We start from the raw sequence: 20,355 nt of genomic DNA, 5'->3' as shown, positions 1-20,355 counted from the left end.
AGAGCGATCAGACTTTGTCTGATTCACTGGACTGAGCAGCTCCAGGGCAGCCCGGTTCGGATCCAGTCGGACAACGCCACGGCTGTGGCTTATGTCAATCACCAGGGGGGCACCAAGAGTGTCCGGGCGGCCAAGGAAGTGGCTTGCATTCTTCGCTGGGCGGAACGGTTTGTTCCAGCTATCTCTGCGGTGTTCATTCCGGGGGTGGAGAATTGGCAGGCAGATTATCTCAGCCGTCAGACTCTGGATCAGGGGGAATGGTCCCTCCATCCAGAAGTTTTCCACCAGTTGTGCCTACGTTGGGGCACCCCGGATGTGGATCTGTTGGCATCACGATTCAACAGAAAAGTACAGAGATTTGTGGCTCGCTCCCGCGATCCTCTAGCAGAGACCGCAGACGCGCTGGTCGCCCCGTGGGGGCAATACCAGCTAATGTATGCCTTCCCTCCTCTCGGGCTACTGCCAAGACTTCTTCGCAGGATAGAGGAGGAAGGAATTCCAGTAATCCTGGTAGCTCCGGACTGGCCTCGCCGAGCTTGGTACGCCGACTTGGTCAGACTGGTGGCGGACGTCCCGTGGAGACTTCCTCTCAGGGAGGACCTACTGTCTCAGGGACCGATCTTCCATCCTGCTTTACGATCGCTGGCTTTAACGGCCTGGCTATTGAGACCCAGGTGCTGAAGGACAAGGGTTTGTCAGCTTCAGTTATTCCTACTCTAGTTAAAGCAAGGAAAGCGACTTCCAGAAAGATTTATCATCGCACATGGAAGTCCTACATTGCATGGTGTGAACCCCTGTGGTTCCACCCACGATCTTATTCGGTTAGTCGAATATTAGCTTTTCTGCAACAAGGGGTTGAGCAGAAACTGGCCTTGAGCACTATCAAGGGTCAGGTCTCAGCATTAGCTATCTTCTTTCAGAAGCCTTTGGCTACTCATTCCTTGGTGCGGAATTTCATCCAGGGGGTGCGACATCTGGCTCCGCCAGTGCGCGCGCCGTTACCACCCTGGGATCTTAATTTAGTATTGTCGGTTCTTCAGAAACCTCCCTTTGAAGATATTAGGGAGATTCCTCTACCTACGTTGTCCCAGAAGGTGGCCTTCTTGGTGGCTATCACTTCTGCACGCAGGGTGTCAGAACTGGCTGCATTATCTTGTCGTTCCCCATATCTGGTGGTTCATAGAGATAAGGTGGTTCTTCGTCCGAATCCATCCTTCCTACCAAAAGTGGTTTCAGAATTTCATCTGAATGAAGAAATTGTATTACCTTCCCTGTGTCCTAAGCCCAGTCATCCTCGGGAGTTTGCTTTACACTCCTTGGATGTGGTCCGGGCGATCAGGGTATACTTGAAAACGACAGACTCGTTTCGCAAGACGGATTCACTTTTTGTGGTCCCGGATGGACCCAAAAAGGGGTTGCCTGCATCTGCCGCGACTATTTCCAAATGGATCAGGCAGACGGTGGTACGGGCTTATTCTATTAAGGGTCGGGACCCCCCGTTCCCTGTTAAGGCGCACTCCACTCGGGCACTTAGTGCGTCATGGGCCTTTCGCCATCAGGCGTCAGTGGTCCAGGTGTGCAAGGCGGCTACCTGGTCGTCGGTGCATACCTTTACAAAACATTATAAAGTTGATGTAATGGCATCGTCGGATGCCTCGTTTGGCCACAAGGTTTTGCAGGCCGCAATTTGAGGAGACCAGTGGTCTACCTCGAGGGTTTTTTTCCGTTGGAAATTTTTATTTGAGTCTCATTCTTTGTTTATAATGAGCCTTTAAAACTTCTAGTTGGCACCGGTTGGGCCTTCTAGATTGGATTTTGATTTCTGTCAATCCCACCCCTCATTTGTGGCACTGCTTCTGGATGTCCCAATTGATGTGAATCAAAGAGGACTACGTCTGTCAATGAGCGACAGAGAAAATCGGATTTTTGTAAGATCTTACCGTAAAATCCTTTTCTCTTAGCTCATTGACAGACGTAGTACCCGCCCCTCTATCATTGAGTTGGGTTGGGTTAAATTCTCTGTTACTGCTTTACAACAGAACTGATTTCCTGTAGCAGAGAGAGGGAGGATATGCCCTCTGGGACTGCCCCTAGGGTGGAGCCAGAACGTTTTTTCTTTCTGCCTAGTCCTACTCCTGCGGAGACAACATAACCCAATTGATGTGAATCAAAGAGGACTACGTCTGTCAATGAGCTAAGAGAAAAGGATTTTACGGTAAGATCTTACAAAAATCCGATTTCTCTTACGTCCTCCGACAGTCGCCGCCTCTTCATATTCGTCACATATGGGGTATTAGACTTTGCTCCGAAGGAGTAGCTAGGCAACAGAATATGTTAACAATAAAGCTTTAACATATCCCACCCTCAAGGGGTGGTCCCCTCAGTCAATACCCTCCTACTTCCTGCAACCATATCTCAGTTTTAATGTCTAGCTTGTCAAGGCTCTGTCTTCATCGCTGGACGGACCGGCTGCAGGGCTGCCCGGTTCGGGTGCAGACGGACAATGCCACGGCGGTGGCCTACATCAACCACCAAGGGGGCACCAGGAGTGCCCGAGCGGCTCGAGAAGTGGCCGACATTCTGTCTTGGGCCGAGACTCATGTCCCGGCGATAACGGCGGTTCACATTCCGGGAGTGGAGAACTGGCAGGCGGACTATCTGAGTCGCCAGACCCTGGATCAGGGGGAATGGTCTCTCCATCCGGCTGTCTTCCAGATGTTGTGCGCGAAGTGGGGTCTTCCAGATGTGGACCTCTTAGCGTCTCGCCTCAACTACAAGGTGAAGAGGTTCGTGGCCAGGACGCGCGACCCTCGGGCAGACGCGTCGGACGCGTTAGTGGCCCCGTGGCATCAGTACAGGCTGATGTACGCGTTTCCACCGATTCAGTTGCTGTCCAGGTTCCTTCGCAGGTTACACTCGGAACGCAACACGGTGATTCTTGTGGCACCGGACTGGCCTCGCCGGTCCTGGTACGCAGACCTCGTGAATCTGGCGGTCGACGCCCCTTGGCATCTGCCTCTTCGAGACGATCTACTGTCTCAAGGACCGATTTACCATCCTGCTTTACAGTCGCTGGCTTTGACGGCCTGGCTGTTGAGACCGAGGTCCTGAAGGAGAAGGGTCTCTCTCCAGAGGTCGTTCATACTTTGATCAACGCGAGGAAGTCTTCCTCGGGAAAGGTTTATTACCGTACTTGGAAGGCCTATTTTGCCTGGTGTGAGTCCAGGGGGTTTTCACCCCGCACGTACTCGGTTTCCCGTGTGCTGTCTTTCCTTCAGACGGGTGTCGATCAGCGTTTGGCGCTGGCTACGATAAAGGGTCAGGTGTCTGCGCTGGCCGTTCTGTTTCAACGTCCCGTGGCTTCCAACTCCTTGGTTGGCACTTTTATTCAGGGTGTGCGGCATCTGGTTCCTCCTAGGAGGGATCCTTTGCCCCCTTGGGACTTGAATCTCGTTCTATCTGTGTTACAACATGCTCCTTTTGAACAGATCAGGGAGATCTCGTTGTCTATGTTGTCCAAAAAGGTCGCCTTTTTGGTGGCGATCACTTCGGCTCGCAGAGTGTCGGAACTGGCGGCTTTGTCCTGCAAGTCTCCGTACCTGGTTGTTCATTTGGATAAGGTGGTCTTGCGACCTAATCCTTCTTTTCTGCCGAAACGAGTTTCGGAATTCCATCTTAACGAGGATATTGTTTTGCCTTCGTTGTGCACGAAGCCTAAACATCCAAAGGAGGTGAGATTGCACTCTCTGGATGTTGTTCGGGCGATAAGGGTTTACCTTAAATCGACTGAGTCTTTTCGTAAGACGGACTCCTTGTTTGTTCTTCCAGAGGGTCCTCGGAAGGGCATGGCGGCTTCGGCCTCTACCATCGCCAAATGGATCAGGCAGACCATTGAACAGGCCTATGCCTTGCAGGGGAAGGTTCCCCCTGTGCCTGTGAAGGCGCACTCTACTAGATCTCTGAGTACGTCTTGGGCCTGCCGTCATGGGGCTTCTGTAGCCCAGGTGTGTAAGGCGGCGACTTGGTCGACCGTGCACACTTTCACAAAATTCTACAAAGTAGATGTTCAGGCATCGGCGGATGCTTCCTTTGGCCGCAAGGTTCTTAGTGCGGCTGTTCCATAGGGTCCCTTGTTGGGGACTCCTGGCTGTTGGGATAGTTTTTTGTATCCCCTGTTTTTTTTGTCTTTTCCTGGGTTGTTGCTCCTGTTGAGCACTTATTTTTGCTGTTGCCCAGCTGGTTTCCTTCCTTTGGTAAGGTTCCTTTCTTTGATGTGGAGACTGCGTTGCCTTTCGGCGCGGATGCGTTTCCCACCCCTCATGTTTGCACTGCTTTGGGACGTCCCCATATGTGACGAATATGAAGAGGCGGCGACTGTCGGAGGACTCAGAGAAAGGAATTTTACAGGTAAGATTTTACAAAAATTCCGTTTTTTCCATCTGTCCAGCAGATCAGATCGGATGAGAACAGGCAGGCGGTCCATTCTCATCCGATTCCCCCATAGAGGACAGCGGGGATCTGACAACTCTGTCTCTGCACACAGAGCGGAGACAGAGCTGTCATCCGCCTGCTCAGAGCGGATTGGCGGATCCATCCCCCCGCTGAGCAGAGAACAGACCTCACCGTGAGAAAGGACCCTTATGCTGGCCATACACAAAATACATTTTTTTAGAAAACTTTTAAAGCGGTTGTAAACCCTTGTAAAAAAAAAAAAAAAAACCTGCAAGACAAAGGCATAATGGGCTAGTATGCATCGCATACTAGCCCATTATGTGTAACTTACCTTAGAACGAAGCCCCGACACGGACCCCCGGACATCGCTGCGGGCGCTGCCATGATCCCTCGCCGTCTCTTCCGGGTTCGGCGGCTCCTGCGCGGTGATTGGCCGGAAGAGACGGCTCCGGCGCGATGATTGGCCGGAGCCGCGATGACGTCACTCCCGCACATGCGCGCGGGAGTGATTTTCCGGAAAGCTCCCGGCAAGTTAATTGAAGGTCCCCCCGGACCTTCAGAGCGCATGCGCCGCTCGCGAGAGCGGCTGCATGCACTGTAAATATCTCCTAAACCATGCCGGTTTAGGAGATATTATTTGTACCTACAGGTAAGCCTTATTATAGGCTTACCTGTAGGTAAAAGTGTCAAAAAGCGGGATACTACCGCTTTAAGATATTCATCCGATTTTTCTAACCATTAGTGGGGTCTATTCTGGGTTCCTTGTCAACCACAGTGACATGAAAATTTGAAGGAGCAGAATAGAAAACTTCTTGATCAAACGAATCTTCAAATATTGTTCAAATATTGTATGTGGTTTTTGCTTAGAAGTTATATTAATTTTAAAATTGAATGTTCAAAGCAAGTGGAATTTTCAAACACTGGTCCATTCAACGAATATACAAAATTAATTTTTGTCCAAATATAGATGGAAATATTTTTGTCCAAAAATCCAATACATGTATGGGCAGCAGAAGACATTTAGTAGAAGCAGCATGCTTTTTTTTTTTTTTTTTTTTCACCTGACATGATGGAGTTAAAAAAAAAAAAAATAGCCCTTTATAGTAAAAAAAAAAAAAAAAACAGCAGATATCGCTACTGTAATATAATTATAATTTCTACTGTGAAACAGTGAAAATATTATATCTTGTATCGTGTGTGTATGTATATAAAAAAAAAAATATGCCCAGAAGTCGGATATGCAGGATATTTTAACTGGGAGTCAGACATGAAGCTATATGAAGGGTGAAGGGGGGAAAATTAAAATTTTTATATTAAAGTAGTACTAAAAGCTGAGACTTTTTTTTTTTCGTGGATATAACAATATAATGCACAATACTAGTAAACTTTTACTTTAAATGTAATTGTAATGCCTTATATCACCTCTAGTCTATCGGCCTCCACCTTCTCTGCGTTCAGAGCTCATCTTCCCTGCTCAGAGCCCTTAAAGTTATTGCAAACGTTGGATTTCTTCTTTTTAAACAACATTCTTGTCATACTTACCCTCCCTGTGTAATGATTTTGCACAGAGCAGCACTGATTCTCCTCTTCTGGCCCCAGAAGGTGGCAAGCGCAGGACAGTCCCAAAAAATATGTAGGAGGGTACCCTCAGAGTGGCACCTCCAACATCTATCACTTTGTTGGGGAACCAACAGCATTCTGTACCATCTGGCCATCAATTTATAAGTAGACTCCTGATATCTGCCACATAAAGAGGATTTTTGAGCGAAATAAAGTATTTGATCCTTCGAGAGATTCGTAAAGGTGACCCTAAGCTCCCTCTCCCATTTTGACAGGGGGCCTCGGAAGGTGCCCTGAGCTCAACCAGAAGTTTGTAGGAGCAGAAGAGAGAGCCACGGATGGGACCCTCGCCCAAACACAGTTCTTCAAATGCTTGTAAATTCCACTAAAAGGATGTGTGGTTCGGTAGGGATCGCAGGAAGTGTGAAAGTTGAAGAGAGCGCCAATGATTAAGGAAAGAGGGGTGTTGTCCGGGGGGTAGGATGTGATCCGTATTCCAACCTTCCGGGCCCAGAAGACGTGAAGCTTGTATGAGCCCTGTGATGGATAGAAGGCTAAAGGTGATATCTGTAAGCCCGGGCTGAAAACCCCAATGTCCAATAATAAGCATCCTGTTCCAGCTGGATCCACAATTTTGAGATGTCAATGTCTGCACCAGTCCAAAACTCTAGTCATTTGGGCAGCAGTACAGTACAATGCCGGTGTTCCGTGAAAAATCCATACCCGTGAGAAAACCATACCCTCGTCACTTCCGGTTCCGCTACGGAGGGTATGGATTTCTCACGGTAGTTAAACTTGCGGCGGGTACATTAAAACACTTCGGGTGCAACATAAATCATGTCCTCTCCTATCGCTGTAACTTCCCTCATCTCCGGTAATAAATATAAAAGCGGATCACGGAGCCGCGATCGCCGTCACATTTACATCTCATACACCCGCCGCCGCTTTTATATTTATTACCGGAGATGAGGGAAGTTACAGCGATAGGAGAGGACATGATTTATGTTGCACCCGAAGTGTTTTAATGTACCCGCCGCAAGTATTATATTAGAGACAGTGCCGTGATAATTTCATGCCCACCGAGCATGCGCACTTCTCAAATTCTCTCTTCTTCAATCACGTATCCGGGGCTCTGAGCATGCGCACTACTGCGCTGCTCAGCTGTTTCAGACCGGAAGTGACGAGGGTATGGTTTCTCCACGGGGTATGGTTTTTTAACGTTACACCGGTGTAAGAGAAACCTTCAGCTGCAGACTAGCCGTCACATGACACGCACCACATGACTTACTGGCTGCCTATACTCTGTACCTGATTTCCTGTTTTCTGTTTTGTTCATTTACCTGCTTTGACCCGGATTGACCCTGACTTACTCTGCTCTTTTCCTGGACCCGACCTTGGCCTGCTTTACGGAGTTTGCTCTTGTTTACTGACCCGGATTCACCTTCAGTCTCCTGAGCGGTAAAGCTCAGATAGTATCAGAACGCCGGACACACGGCTTCCCTGCGGTAATGTGTGTGTTGCCCCGTGACCGCAGCACAACCAGGGCACCCCAGGGCTCTCCCCAATAATGGACGCATGTCCATGAAAAAGCGAAGAAGTAATTCTCAAAACCTGAGAAAAAAAAAAATACCATGGCAACTGAGTCTAAGTGTCCCTGCGGGGTTCAGTTCTCTTTCTGCTATAGCAACACCGCTGGTACCGCTGCAGTGGTAAAGGGGGTTTTTAGTGCACTTTTAACAATATTGCGGGCGGTCTCCGGGTTAACCACAGGGGCCCTCGGGCACATGTCACCACCTGACCCACTCTCGGAATTTCTGGGACTCTGGATCTCAGTCTGCCTGGCGGCCATGACGGTGGTCCTGCAGTCATTAGTGTCAAAAGTAGATATGTTAACCACTTGCCGACCGCCGCAAGTACATATACTGCGGCGGTCAGCCCCTCACAGGCAAAGTGACGTACCGGTACGTCACTAGCCTGTGAGGCTCTGGGGAGCGAGCGCACACCGCCACGGACCCCCCCCCCCCCCCCCCGCGCGCGTGTGAGCGGCGGACCCGATGTCCGCCGCTCACTCACGATCGTCCGTGACAGCGGGAGAAAGGCAGGCGGCTAGTGTAAACAAGCCGTCTGTCATTCTCCCCTGTGTAGGAACAGTGATCATACGGTTCTGCTATGTAGGACCGTTGATCATTGTTCCTACACCTCAAGCCACAGCCAATCACAGTTAGAATCACGCCTCTAGGGACACACACAGCCCCTCCCTCTCAAATAAAGTTAACCCCTTCACTACCAGTGTCATTTTACAGTAACAGTGCATATGTATAGCACTGATTACTGCAGTAATGTCACTGGTAACCCCAAAATTGTCAAAAAGTCAGTCAAGGGTCCGATCTGTCCGCCCCAATGTCGCAGTCCTGCAAGAAAAAAACGCAGATCGCCGCCATTACGCGTTTAAAAAAAACAACAAAAATGACGAATCTTTCCCTTTTGTTAGTAAGCGCGATAACTTTTGTGCAAACCAATCAAAATACGCTTTCTGCGTTTTTTTTTTTTTTTTTTACCAAACATATGTAGCATAAAACAAATTGGCCGAAAATGTTAAATTTTGATTTTTACATTTTTTTTTTTTGGGAATTTCATATAAAAAAATGTGAAAAATATTGTTGTTTTTGCAAAATTGATGCTATTTTTTTGTTTATAGCGCATGATCAAAAAATCGCACAGGTGATCAAATGCCACCAAAAGAAAGCTCTGTTTGTGGGGAAAAAAGGACGTCAAATTCGTTTAGGTACAGCGTCGCACGACCTCGCAACTGTCCGTTAAAATCACGCAGTGCCGAATCGCAAAATACCCCCTGGTCAGGAAGGGGGTAAAATCTTCCGGGGCTTAAGTGGTTAAATCAGAAAACCACAGCGCTAAAAACAGTGCATAATCTTACATCCTATGAAAAAATTTTTTTTTTTTAACTTTTGTAAACTCCAAATGTGCCTTATTGTATATGAATGGTTGTTGGATAGACCTAAGCCACGTGGTAAGACAAATCTACAATCCCGAGGTAGATACAACAAATAAAATTAAGTATGTTGTAAGGGGGGATGGGTGCGCTGATAGTGCGTTGAAGCTGCTCCCGGTATTCAGTGCTTTTGAATATAGATAAATGTATATGTGGTGTGGGGTGCGCTAAACAACAAATAAATAATGAATATATAACATATATCTATGTGTGAACCAAATCAACAAAAGTAAATATATATAACATATATCAATCTGTGAAGCCAATTAATAATGCAAATCCATTGGTGCATAAACATAAAAGTTCATAAGTGTCCATAAATATTTTGCAGGTGAGTAGAATTGTATTCTATCCGAATAATACGTGTATCCACCACCGAGTGAAATTCATCCTTACCAAACGGAAATAAATAAGGTGCAACTATATTTTCTTGTGCTGAAAAAATATCCAATCTCCTTGTGAACAAACACCACGTGTAAATCACCAAGAATTAGCCTCTTACCAGATGGTAATAGGTATGCACTTGTTCAGTGAAACCACCGCCTTGCTTCCTCTTTAAAATCCTGAAGTGGGATGTAGAACCGCTCTACCTTTCTTTCTCCACTAGATGGCAACGAGTACCAGCAAGAAACACAGCCTCATCCTGTTCTTCCCATAGGACTCTACTGTCTTCCCAGGAGTCTACTGTCTCAGTAGAAGTCCTATGGGAAGAAACCGGTCAGATTGGGAGGCGCACACGTCACACACAACTTGCGGTCCGTGCTGCAGCCGGCCGCAAGCCTTTGCAGGAATTCATATGCCTATGTTTATGCTGAATACAAAACATCTAATTGTAAGTGCATTATCAACTGTTTTTTGAATAAATCTCAAGGGTAATACACTATTAGCCCTCTTTTTTCCTTTAATGCACGGTGGTTTTGTGAGCTTGTAAAGAAGGATGAGGCTGTGTTTCTTGCTGGTACTCGTTGCCATCTAGTGGAGAAAGAAAGGTAGAGCGGTTCTACATCCCACTTCAGGATTTTAAAGAGGAAGCAAGGCGGTGGTTTCACTGAACAAGTGCATACCTATTACCATCTGGTAAGAGGCTAATTCTTGGTGATTTACACGTGGTGTTTGTTCACAAGGAGATTGGATATTTTTTCAGCACAAGAAAATATAGTTGCACCTTATTTATTTCCGTTTGGTAAGGATGAATTTCACTCGGTGGTGGATACACGTATTATTCGGATAGAATACAATTCTACTCACCTGCAAAATATTTATGGACACTTATGAACTTTTATGTTTATGCACCAATGGATTTGCATTATTAATTGGCTTCACAGATTGATATATGTTATATATATTTACTTTTGTTGATTTGGTTCACACATAGATATATGTTATATATTCATTATTTATTTGTTGTTTAGCGCACCCCACACCACATATAAATAAAATTAAGTATGGTGAGGTCCAATTACCCAACGACGGAAGGACCTCATCCACACCATTAAAATATTGGGATAATGAAGAGGGTGTCTAAACCAGTGAGTTAAATGATTCTGATAGAACTATATTATTGCCTCTTTTTATAGACAGGGTCCATATAACAGTCTAGCTGACTCTCCAGGGATTCCCGGTTTGTTTAAAAATAGTTCTTCTATTTCTTTCTGAGGGTACAGGACTTGACATCCTTTGCGGGTCCTGGGGGTTTACCCAGGTACCTTTTTGTTGGTCGTGCCCACTGGCCGTCCGGAGTGCCTGGTGAGCGATTGATGCCCTAAATTCATAACCTCTAGTTGATAGCACTTGCACTTTTGGTGAGCATCTAATATGTATATGGATGGAAAGAATGATTATGTGCCATTGTTTATAATTTTTGTATAAAATGTAATCATTATATATTTCTCTTTTGTAATAGTCCACCTGGGATTTCAAAGGGGTCTTTGAGAAAGCTACTGCACAGCGAAACGCGTCAGCCCGTCCCAATCTGGTTGTGACTATGAAGTTGGCTTGTACATTTCATTATGAGCTATGTGATGTTGGTTTATGAATCAGTCTCATCTATTTTAATGAATCTCTGTTTTTATTTATGTATTAATAAAATGAGTGTATTTTTTTGTCTAATATATGCGTTGATTACTTTTTGATGCTTAGACTCACTGGTTTAGATACCCTCGTCATCATTTGGTTTTGTACCAGGGAAGTTAGAGGTAGGGTAGGTAAGGAAGAGCAGGTTGTTAATATTATCCCCATAGAGTAGAGGGTAATAATGTCCGACAGGATTGGGGATGCCACTCAGTGCACTTCTTGCGGCATGTATGCGTTCCTTGATGAAACAATCGAGGACGAATACTGCTGTGCAAGATGTGAGCGACTTGTTGCTCTGGAAGCCCACATCGTGGATCTAGAGAACACAGTGACAAGACTGCGTGGCATCTACAACCTGAAAAGGAGCTTGGACATTACCCAGCAGGCGCTGGCAGGGGTCAGCATAGAGGAGGGAGGAATAGAGGAGACGCAAGCAGCAGAGGTACGCAGCTGGGTGACTGTTAGGAATGTTAGGGGGAGGAGAGTCAGGGAGGCCAGTCCTGAGTTGGTAGACCCTAACATGTTTGCTGAGTTGCAGGTTGAGGGGGATATCAACTCAGGGGTGGCAGAGCTGGAGCATGCGCCCTCCCCCAGCTGCCAGGGGAGGGACGGCTCCAGGAAGAAGGGGGGCCGTAACGCAGGAAAGGTTAGACAGGTTGTGGTAGTTGGGGACTCAATTATCAAGAGGACAGAGAGGGAAATCTGTAAAAAAGATCTCGTGAACCGAACAGTTTGTTGTTTACCGGGCGCCCGAGTTCGGCACATCGCAGATCTGGCAGACAGATTGTTGGGCGGGGCTGGGGATGACCCAGCGGTCATGGTGCATGTGGGCACTAATGACAAAGTTAAAGGTAGGTGGAGGATCCTTAAGAACGATTTCAGGGACTTAGGTAATAGATTGAGGAAAAGGACCTCCAAGGTGGTTTTCTCTGAAATACTGCCTGTACCTCGAGCCACACAGGAGAGGCAGAAGGAGCTTAGGGAAGTTAACAAGTGGCTGAGGAATTGGTGTAGGAAGGAGGGGTTTGGGTTCCTGGAGAACTGGGCTGACTTCTCAGTCGGCTACCGGCTCTTTAGTAAGGATGGGCTGCACCTTAATGGGGACGGTACAGCTCTTTTGGGGAGAAAGATGGCCACCGAGTTGGAGGGGCTTTTAAACTAGGAGACGGGGGGGAGGGCTCAGAAGTAGAATCAGTCAGGAGGGAGCAGAGGACTGAAGGCAGTTGTAGGGTCAACAGCGACAGTAGGTCAACAACATCAATTGGCGGGTCTGTGCGGGAGAACAGCAGACCAAACAGAAATAAACAAAACCGCCAATCACGTTTAACTTCCGTAAAACTAAGAGGGGTATATGCTAATGCCAGGAGCCTAGCTAATAAGATGGATGAGTTGGAAATGTTAGTACATGAGGAAGACATAGACCTTGTGGGAATAGCGGAGACTTGGTTCGACCCCTCACATGACTGGCTGGCCAATATCCAAGGGTATTCGGTGTACCGGAAGGACAGGGTTGGTAAAAGAGGGGGAGGGGTATGTCTCTATGTCAAGAACAATATAAAGGTGCTAGAAAGGAGTGACATTACGGATGGGATGAGCATGGATTTAGAATCTGTGTGGGTTGAACTCGATAGGGAAGAAGATAAGGGAAAAGTAGTTGTGGGGGTTTGCTATAGGCCACCTAACCAAGGGGAGGAGGTAGAGCTGGAATTTTTAGCACTAATAGGTAAAGCGGCAAAACTAGGATCAGTCATCATATTGGGGGACTTCAATTATCCCGACATTGACTGGGAAGAGGGGACTGCACACTCGCATAAGGCCCGGCTATTCACGGAAACCTTACAGGATAACTACATGTCGCAGTTGGTGGATTCCCCTACTAGAGAGAATGCTATCCTGGATCTATTGATCACTAATGACCCAGACATAATCTCGGAGGTAGGAGTCCAGGACAACCTGGGCTCTAGCGATCACAGGATGATCACATTTAGTATAAATAACAATATAAAAAGGCAAGTGGGGAACATAAGAACCCTAAACTTCAGAAGGGCAGACTTTCCAAAATTGTACTCATTGATGGAAAGGGTAAACTGGGACCAAACCCTGGGATCACTGACCACAGAGGAAAAATGGGAATGCTTTAGAACAATATTAAGCAAAGGCATCTTGCAGTGCATTCCTATGGGGAATAAATTTAGAAGAGACAAAGCCAAACCTGGCTGGCTAAACCGTAGCGTTAAAAAACTTATTAGGGGAAAAAAATTGGCCTTCAAGAAATATAAATCAGAGGGCACAGTATCGGCCTTCCAGCAATACAAGGAGGAAAATAAGAAGTGTAAACACGAAATCAAGATGGCTAAAATCAACTTTGAGAGACAAATAGCGGAGGATAGTAAAAAAAACCCAAAGAAATTCTTTAAATATATCAACAGCAAAAAAACTAGGGCAGTGCATATTGCACACATAATTAACGATGATGGGAGGATGGTTACAGAGGACACTGAAAAAGCAACCGTGCTGAATTCTTTTTTCTCGTCAGTTTTTACGCAGGAAAAGGAAGGGTACACTGACCATGACTGTATGGTTAGTAGTAATACACAGGACTTGCCACTATGGCTAACAGAGGGGGAAATCAGGGAAAGACTGGATAAACTTAACACAAACAAATCACCAGGCCCGGATGGCGTACATCCGAGAGTGCTCAAGGAACTCAGTATGGTTATATCTAGACCACTGTTCCTGATCTTTGCTGACAGTATTAGGACAGGAGATGTACCAGGGGATTGGAGGAAGGCTAACGTGATTCCGATATTCAAAAAGGGCCAGAGACATATCCCGGGAAATTATAGGCCTGTCAGTCTGACATCAATAATATGTAAACTTTTGGAGGGGATGATAAGGGACTATATCGTAGAGTATGCTAAAGACAACAACATCATCAGTAGTAACCAGCACGGGTTTACAAATGGGCGTTCTTGTCAAACCAATCTCTTAGCATTCTACGAGGAAGTGAGCTGTGAGCTAGATAGGGGGAGACCAGTGGATGTGGTGTACTTGGATTTCGCTAAGGCGTTTGATACAGTTCCCCACAAGCGCTTAATTTATAAAATAAGGTCTGCAGGTATCGACAGCAGGGTTTGCTCTTGGATACGGAATTGGCTAAAAGGCCGTGTCCAAAGGGTAGTAATAAACAGCGCATACTCAGACTGGTCTGAGGTAGTAAGCGGGGTGCCCCAGGGCTCAGTCCTGGGACCAACCTTGTTCAATTTATTCATAAACAGCATTGAGGAAGGGATCAGTAGTTCGTTATCAGTTTTTGCAGATGACACAAAATTGGCCAGGGCGATAACTGCACAGCATGAAGCAGATATCCTACAGAATGACCTGGACAAAATTACGGAGTGGGCAACGACATGGCAAATGAGGTTTAATGTGGAGAAGTGTAAGGTTTTGCACTTGGGGACCAAAAACATAAAAGCACAATACACGTTAGGAGGGGAACCCTTGGGGGAATCAAAAATGGAGAAAGATTTGGGAGTCTTAGTTGATGATAGATTAGGCAACAGCATGCAATGCCAAGCGGCAGCTTCCAAAGCCAACAGAATATTAGCATGCATAAAGAAAGGGATGTATTCCAGAGATAAGACTATAATCCTTCCACTTTATAAAACTCTGGTCCGACCGCATCTGGAGTATTCTGTCCAGTTCTGGTCGCCAGTCCTCAGGAGGGATGTGTTGGAGCTGGAGAAAGTCCAGAGAAGGGCAACTAAACTGATTAGGGGGTTGGAGGACCTTACCTATGAAGAGCGGCTGCAATCGCTCGATTTATTTTCCCTGGAGAAAAGACGTCTGAGAGGGGACATGATAGCAATTTATAAATATCTTAATGGGGATCTCAGCTTAGAAGAAAAGCTGTTCATTCGAAGGAATTGCATGAGGACTCGAGGACATACAATGCGATTAGAGGAGAAGCGTTTTAACCTCAGGCAACGTGGGGGGTTCTTTACTGTTAGGGCTACAAGATTGTGGAATTGTCTACCACAAGAGGTGGTTTCTGCGGGTAGTATGGTGACTTTCAAAAGACTCTTAGACTTACATCTCAAGGATCAGGAGATTGAGGGCTATGTTAGATGATTACAGTCACACACACCTACACAGGTTGAACTGGATGGACTATTGTCTTTATTCAACCTCGCCTACTATGTAACTATGTAACTATGTAATATCATCCCAATATTTTAATGGTGTGGATGAGGTCCTTCCGTCCTTGGGTGATTGGACCTTGCCATACTTAATTTTATTTGTAATGTGACCAGTGTGGGAATTCAGTGATTTGTGGTACAATAATACAATCCCAGTGCTAAAAATAAATATATACTTCAATGTAAAAAAAATTGGTGATTTTGAATTATCACAAAATTAAAAAATGTCCAATATTCAATAAATTGAATTTGCTGAATTTACATCGGCTCTGATTCCGTCCAACAACCTGGACTACCTGGACCTGACTTTGGGTTCAGCTTAAGCCAGGGTGTTTCTTCCGGAGGCGAAACTGCTGAAGTTGCAGCATGCGATTCGGCTCCTTTTGTCCAATTGTTGGTCCTCTCTTAGGACTTGCATACAAGTGCTGGGTTTGATGATCTCCACTGTTTGAGGCGGTTCCGTTTGCTCAGTTCCATACCAGGCCTCTGCAAAAGGAAGTTCTTGCCAAATGGGACAAGAATCCTAAATCTCTGGACAATCTGATCCTGTTTAGCTGGGATGCAATGGGATCCTTGCTTTGGTGGCTCCGTTCCCCGGCGATTCGACAAGGGAAGTCCTTTCTTCCTCTGTACTGGACAGTGGTTACCACAAATGCCAGCCTGTCCAGGTGGGGAGGGGTCTTGAGCACGGATTCGGCTCAAGGGGTTTGGACTCGTGAGGAGTCCAGTCTGCCCATCAATATCCTGGAGATTCTGGCGATCAGGCTATGCATGTCACTCTGGACGGATCATCTGCAGTGGTGTCTTGTTAGAATTCAGTCGGACAATGCCACGGCTGTGGAATATATATTAATCATCAACAGGGAACCAAAAGTGCCCTAGCAGCCAGAAAAGTAGCTGGCATTCTAAGGTGGGCAGAACGATATATGTTCCAGCCCTCTCTGCTGTGCACATTCCAGGGGTGGAAAATTGGCAGGCGGACTACCTCAGTCGGCAGGCCTCTGAATCCAGACTGAGGTAGTCTACCTCAGTGAATGGTCTTTTTACCCGGAAGTGTTTCACCAACTGTGTCTCCAGTGGGGTACTACAGATGTGGACCCGTTGGCCTTTCGTCTCAACCGGAAGGTTCAGAGGTTTGTGGCAAGATCTTGGGATCCTTTTGCCGATGCCGTCGACGCTCTGGTGGCCCCTTGGGGTCAGTATCTTCTGATTTATGCTTTACCTCCACTACAGCTTCTGCAGAGGCTTCTGCTCAGAATCGAGGCAGAAGGAATTCCGGTGGCTCCAGACTGGCCTCGCCGGTCTTGGTACACAGGCCTTGTGAGGCTGGTAGCGGATGTTCCTTGGAGACTCCCTTTTTAGAGAAGATCTTTTCTCAAGGGCCGATCTTCCATACTGCTTTACGGTCACTGGCTTTAGCGGCCTAGCTATTGAAAGCAAGGTACTGAAGGATAGAGGTTTGTCAGATTCGATGATTGCTATGCTGTTAAAAGCTAGAAAATCTACTTCTAGGAGGATTTATCCTAGCTTTTGGAGGGCGTACATTTCTTGGTGCGAGTCTCGGGGGTGGGGGGAGGGGGCGGGTTCTCCCTGTTCCTTTTTCTGTGTCCTGTCTGCTGGAGTTTCTACAACAAGGTGTAGATAACCATTTGGCTCTGGGCACCATCAAGGACCAGATTTCTGCCTTGGCAATTTTTTCCAACGGGCATTAGCTGCAAACACTTTTTCTCACCGGATTACTGCACAGATCTGGAAGAAATGCACACCAAGATTCAAGTGTTCTTGTTGCTCCTATAGTGGAGTGTCATCTCGAGGCAGCGTCATCTCCCGGCTGCTGGTTCGGCTGTGAGGAAGAGTGCGCCATGCCACGGGGTTGAGAAATTAACAGGAGAAGCCCATACATTACCCTCATGTAAGTGTGCTATGTTTCTTGTATAATAAATCGTGGTTGCATTACTGAGTGGCGCCTGTCCTTTCTTGTTACATAGCTGCAAATACTTTGGTTCACACTTTCATTCAAGGGGTGGCAACTTGGCTCCTCCGGTAAGATCTCTGGTACCTCCGTAGGCCGTCAATTTTGGTACTTCAAAGACTGCCTTTTGAAAATATTTGCAAATGACAAAAAATGCATACAATTCACTAAATTTGCATTTTTTAACATTTTTTTTTTAACTGGTATATAAGCTTTATGCATATTTAGTGAATTGTATGCTTTTTTTTGTCATTTGCAATTGATGCGTTTTTTAAACGCTTTACATGTTTTTTTTCAAACTAGCGTCGGTTCACTATACATATCTTCATTTCTGTTAGCATTTGTGAAAATACAGAATTAGCTGCTGGTTTTGTGTGGGAATTTGTCCCATTATTTATATCCTACCAATATTTACCTCCCCTTTGACTCCCTTCTTTCTTTTACCAAACTAGCAGCGCATAGGCTTTCTACCTTCTTTTAGCTTTTTTGGTGGCTAGTACTTATGCACGCAGTGTGTCGGAACTGGCTGCGTTGTCCCGTCAGTCACCTTACCTGGGGGTTCACAGGGACAAAGTAGTGCTACATCCCTGTCAGTCGTTCCTTCCTAAGGTCGTCTCGGGTTTTCCGCTTAAATGACATTTTGTTGCCTTCCTTGTGCTCCAAGTCGACACATCCTAAAGAATTTGTTATGCATTCCCTGGATGTGGTTCGGGCCATCAGGGTGTACCTGGCCACGACTGAGTCGATTCAAAAATCAGATTCTTTGTCCTTACGGATGGATCTTGTAAGGGGCAGGCTGCATCTGCTGCGTACATTTCCAGGTGGATCAGGCAGACGATTGTGCAGGCCTATTCCATTAAGGGTCAGGCTCCTCCTATCCCTGTTTAAGGCGCATTCTACAAGGGCGCTTAGTGCCTCCTGGGTCATCAGGTGTCAGTGGTTCAGGTGTGCAAGGCGGCCACATGGTCTTCTGTGTATACATTCACCAAGTTTTATAAGGTAGATGTACTCGCATCTGTTGATGCTCCATTCGGCCACAAAGTTTTGCAGGCTGCTGTTGCAGAGGTTCCTGCCTCTTGAGGGTGTATTCTTTCTGGTTGGTGAGCTCCACTTGTTCCTTGTTGAGCTACTGGTTTTACCTGGTTGGCTATGTTTAGCCCTCTTTGGGAATTATGTGCATTGCTGTGTTTTTCCCACCCCTAATGTTGACACTGCTTTGAGACGTCCCAAGGGTCAAAGAAGACTGTGTCCGTCAATGAACGAAAGAGAAAACTTTGATTTTTGTCTTACCCTAAAATCCTTTTCTTTGATGTTCATTGACAGACACAGTACCTACCCCTCTGTTGAGTTGGCTTATGTATTCTTCTGATGCTGCTTGTTTCAAACTGAAGTTCTGTAGCAGGAAGTGGGAGGTATAACCCCTAGGACTGCCCTAGGGGCATAGTAAAATTTGTTTCCACCTAGTCTTATGGAGAGCAGCATAACCCAAGGGTCAAAGAAGATAGGTTTCCATCAATGAACATCAGAGAAAAAAGGATTTTACGGTAAGACAGTTTGTCATGTTCAGTAATGGAAGTCAGCAAGCCGAGTCTCTGGATTTTGCTTAAGGCCCCTTTCACACAGGCGGACCGTTCAGATCCGCCTGTCCGTTTTTTTGGCAGATCTGAACGTCCCCCCATGCATTCCTATGGGGCATCGGATGTCAGCGGAGACATGTCCGCTGACATCCGATCCGTCAAATCTGGACGGATGGAAACCCTATTTTCCATCCGTCCAGCGGATGGGATCGGGTGAGAACGGACTGACGGTCCGTTGACATCCGATTTCCCCCATAGAGATGCATGGGGAACTGTCAGCTGTGTCTATTGGGACATCGAAACAATTCTAATCTTCTTGGCTCTATATAATGGATTTGAAATGAAACAAACAAGATGTGCTTTAACTGCAGACTTTCAGATTTAATTGGAGGGTATTTACATCCAAATCAGATGAAAGGTGTAGGAATTACAAGAGTTTATATATGTGCCTCCCACTTTTTAAGGGACCAAAAGTAATGGGACAATTGGCTGCTCAGCTATTCCATGGCCAGGTGTGTGTTATTCCCCCATTTACAAGAAGCAGATAAAAGGTCCAGAGTTAATTTCAAGTGTGCTATTTGCATTTGGAATCTGTTGCTGTCAACTCTCAATATGAGATCCAAAGAGCTGTCACTATCAGTGAAGCAAGCCATCATAAGCCTGAAAAAACAAAACAAACCCATCAGAGAGATAGCAAAAACAGTATGTGTGGCCAAATCAACTGTTTGGAACATCCTTAACCACCTGCCGAGTGCCTAACGTCTATCTACGTAGTACTAGGCGCGCTCCGGCTCGCTCACGGACCCCCCCCCCCCCCGTGCGTGTGCCCGGCGGACCCGATGTCCGCCGGGCACTCGCGATTGTCCGTTACAGCGGGAGAAAGGCAGGCGACTAATGTAAACACAGCCGCCTGTCATTCTCCCCTGTGTAAGAATTGAGATCATACGGTTCTGCTATGTAGGACCGTTGATCTCTGTTCTTACACCTCAAGCCACATCCAATCACAGTTAGAAGCACGCCCATAGGGACACACTTAACCCCTCCTTCTCAAATAAAGTTAACTCCTTCCCTGCCAGTGTCATTTTTACAGTAACCGTGCATATGTATAGCACTGATTACTGTAGTAATGTCACTGGTAACCCCAAAAGTGTCAAAAATCTTTCCCGTAGCAAACGCAATAGCTTTTGCGCAAACCAATCAAAATACGCTTTTTGCGATTTTTTTTTTTTTTTTTTTTTTTTTTTTTAACAAACATATGTAGCATAAAACAATTTTGCCTAAAATGTTAAAAAATGTTGGTTTTTACATTTTTTTTTTTGGGAATTTCATATAAAAAAAATGTGAAAAATATTGTTATTTTTGCAAAATTTACGCTCTTTTTTTGTTTATAGCGCATGATCAAAATATCGCACATGTGATAAAATACCACCAAAAGAAAGCTCTGTTTGTGGGAAAAAAAAGAAATTAGTGTAGGTACAGCGTCACACGACCACGCAATTGTCCGTTTAAAGT

General features: G+C 46.1%; 1 protein-coding gene across 1 annotated transcript in view; it reads left to right on the top strand.

Moving 5' to 3' along the window:
- Positions 1-20,355, top strand: part of LOC309544955 (uncharacterized protein) — a gene marked incomplete at its 5' end in the record, with an annotated part of 957,880 nt that overhangs the window by 35,515 nt on the left and 902,010 nt on the right. The window lies entirely within an intron of this gene.

This window comes from Pelophylax lessonae (assembly GCF_965119305.1).
Source record: "Pelophylax lessonae genome assembly, chromosome: 1".
Taxonomy (NCBI): Eukaryota; Metazoa; Chordata; class Amphibia; order Anura; family Ranidae; genus Pelophylax; species Pelophylax lessonae.
The sequence above is the reverse complement of the archived record's forward strand: the minus strand, read 5'-3'. Positions and strand labels throughout refer to the sequence as shown.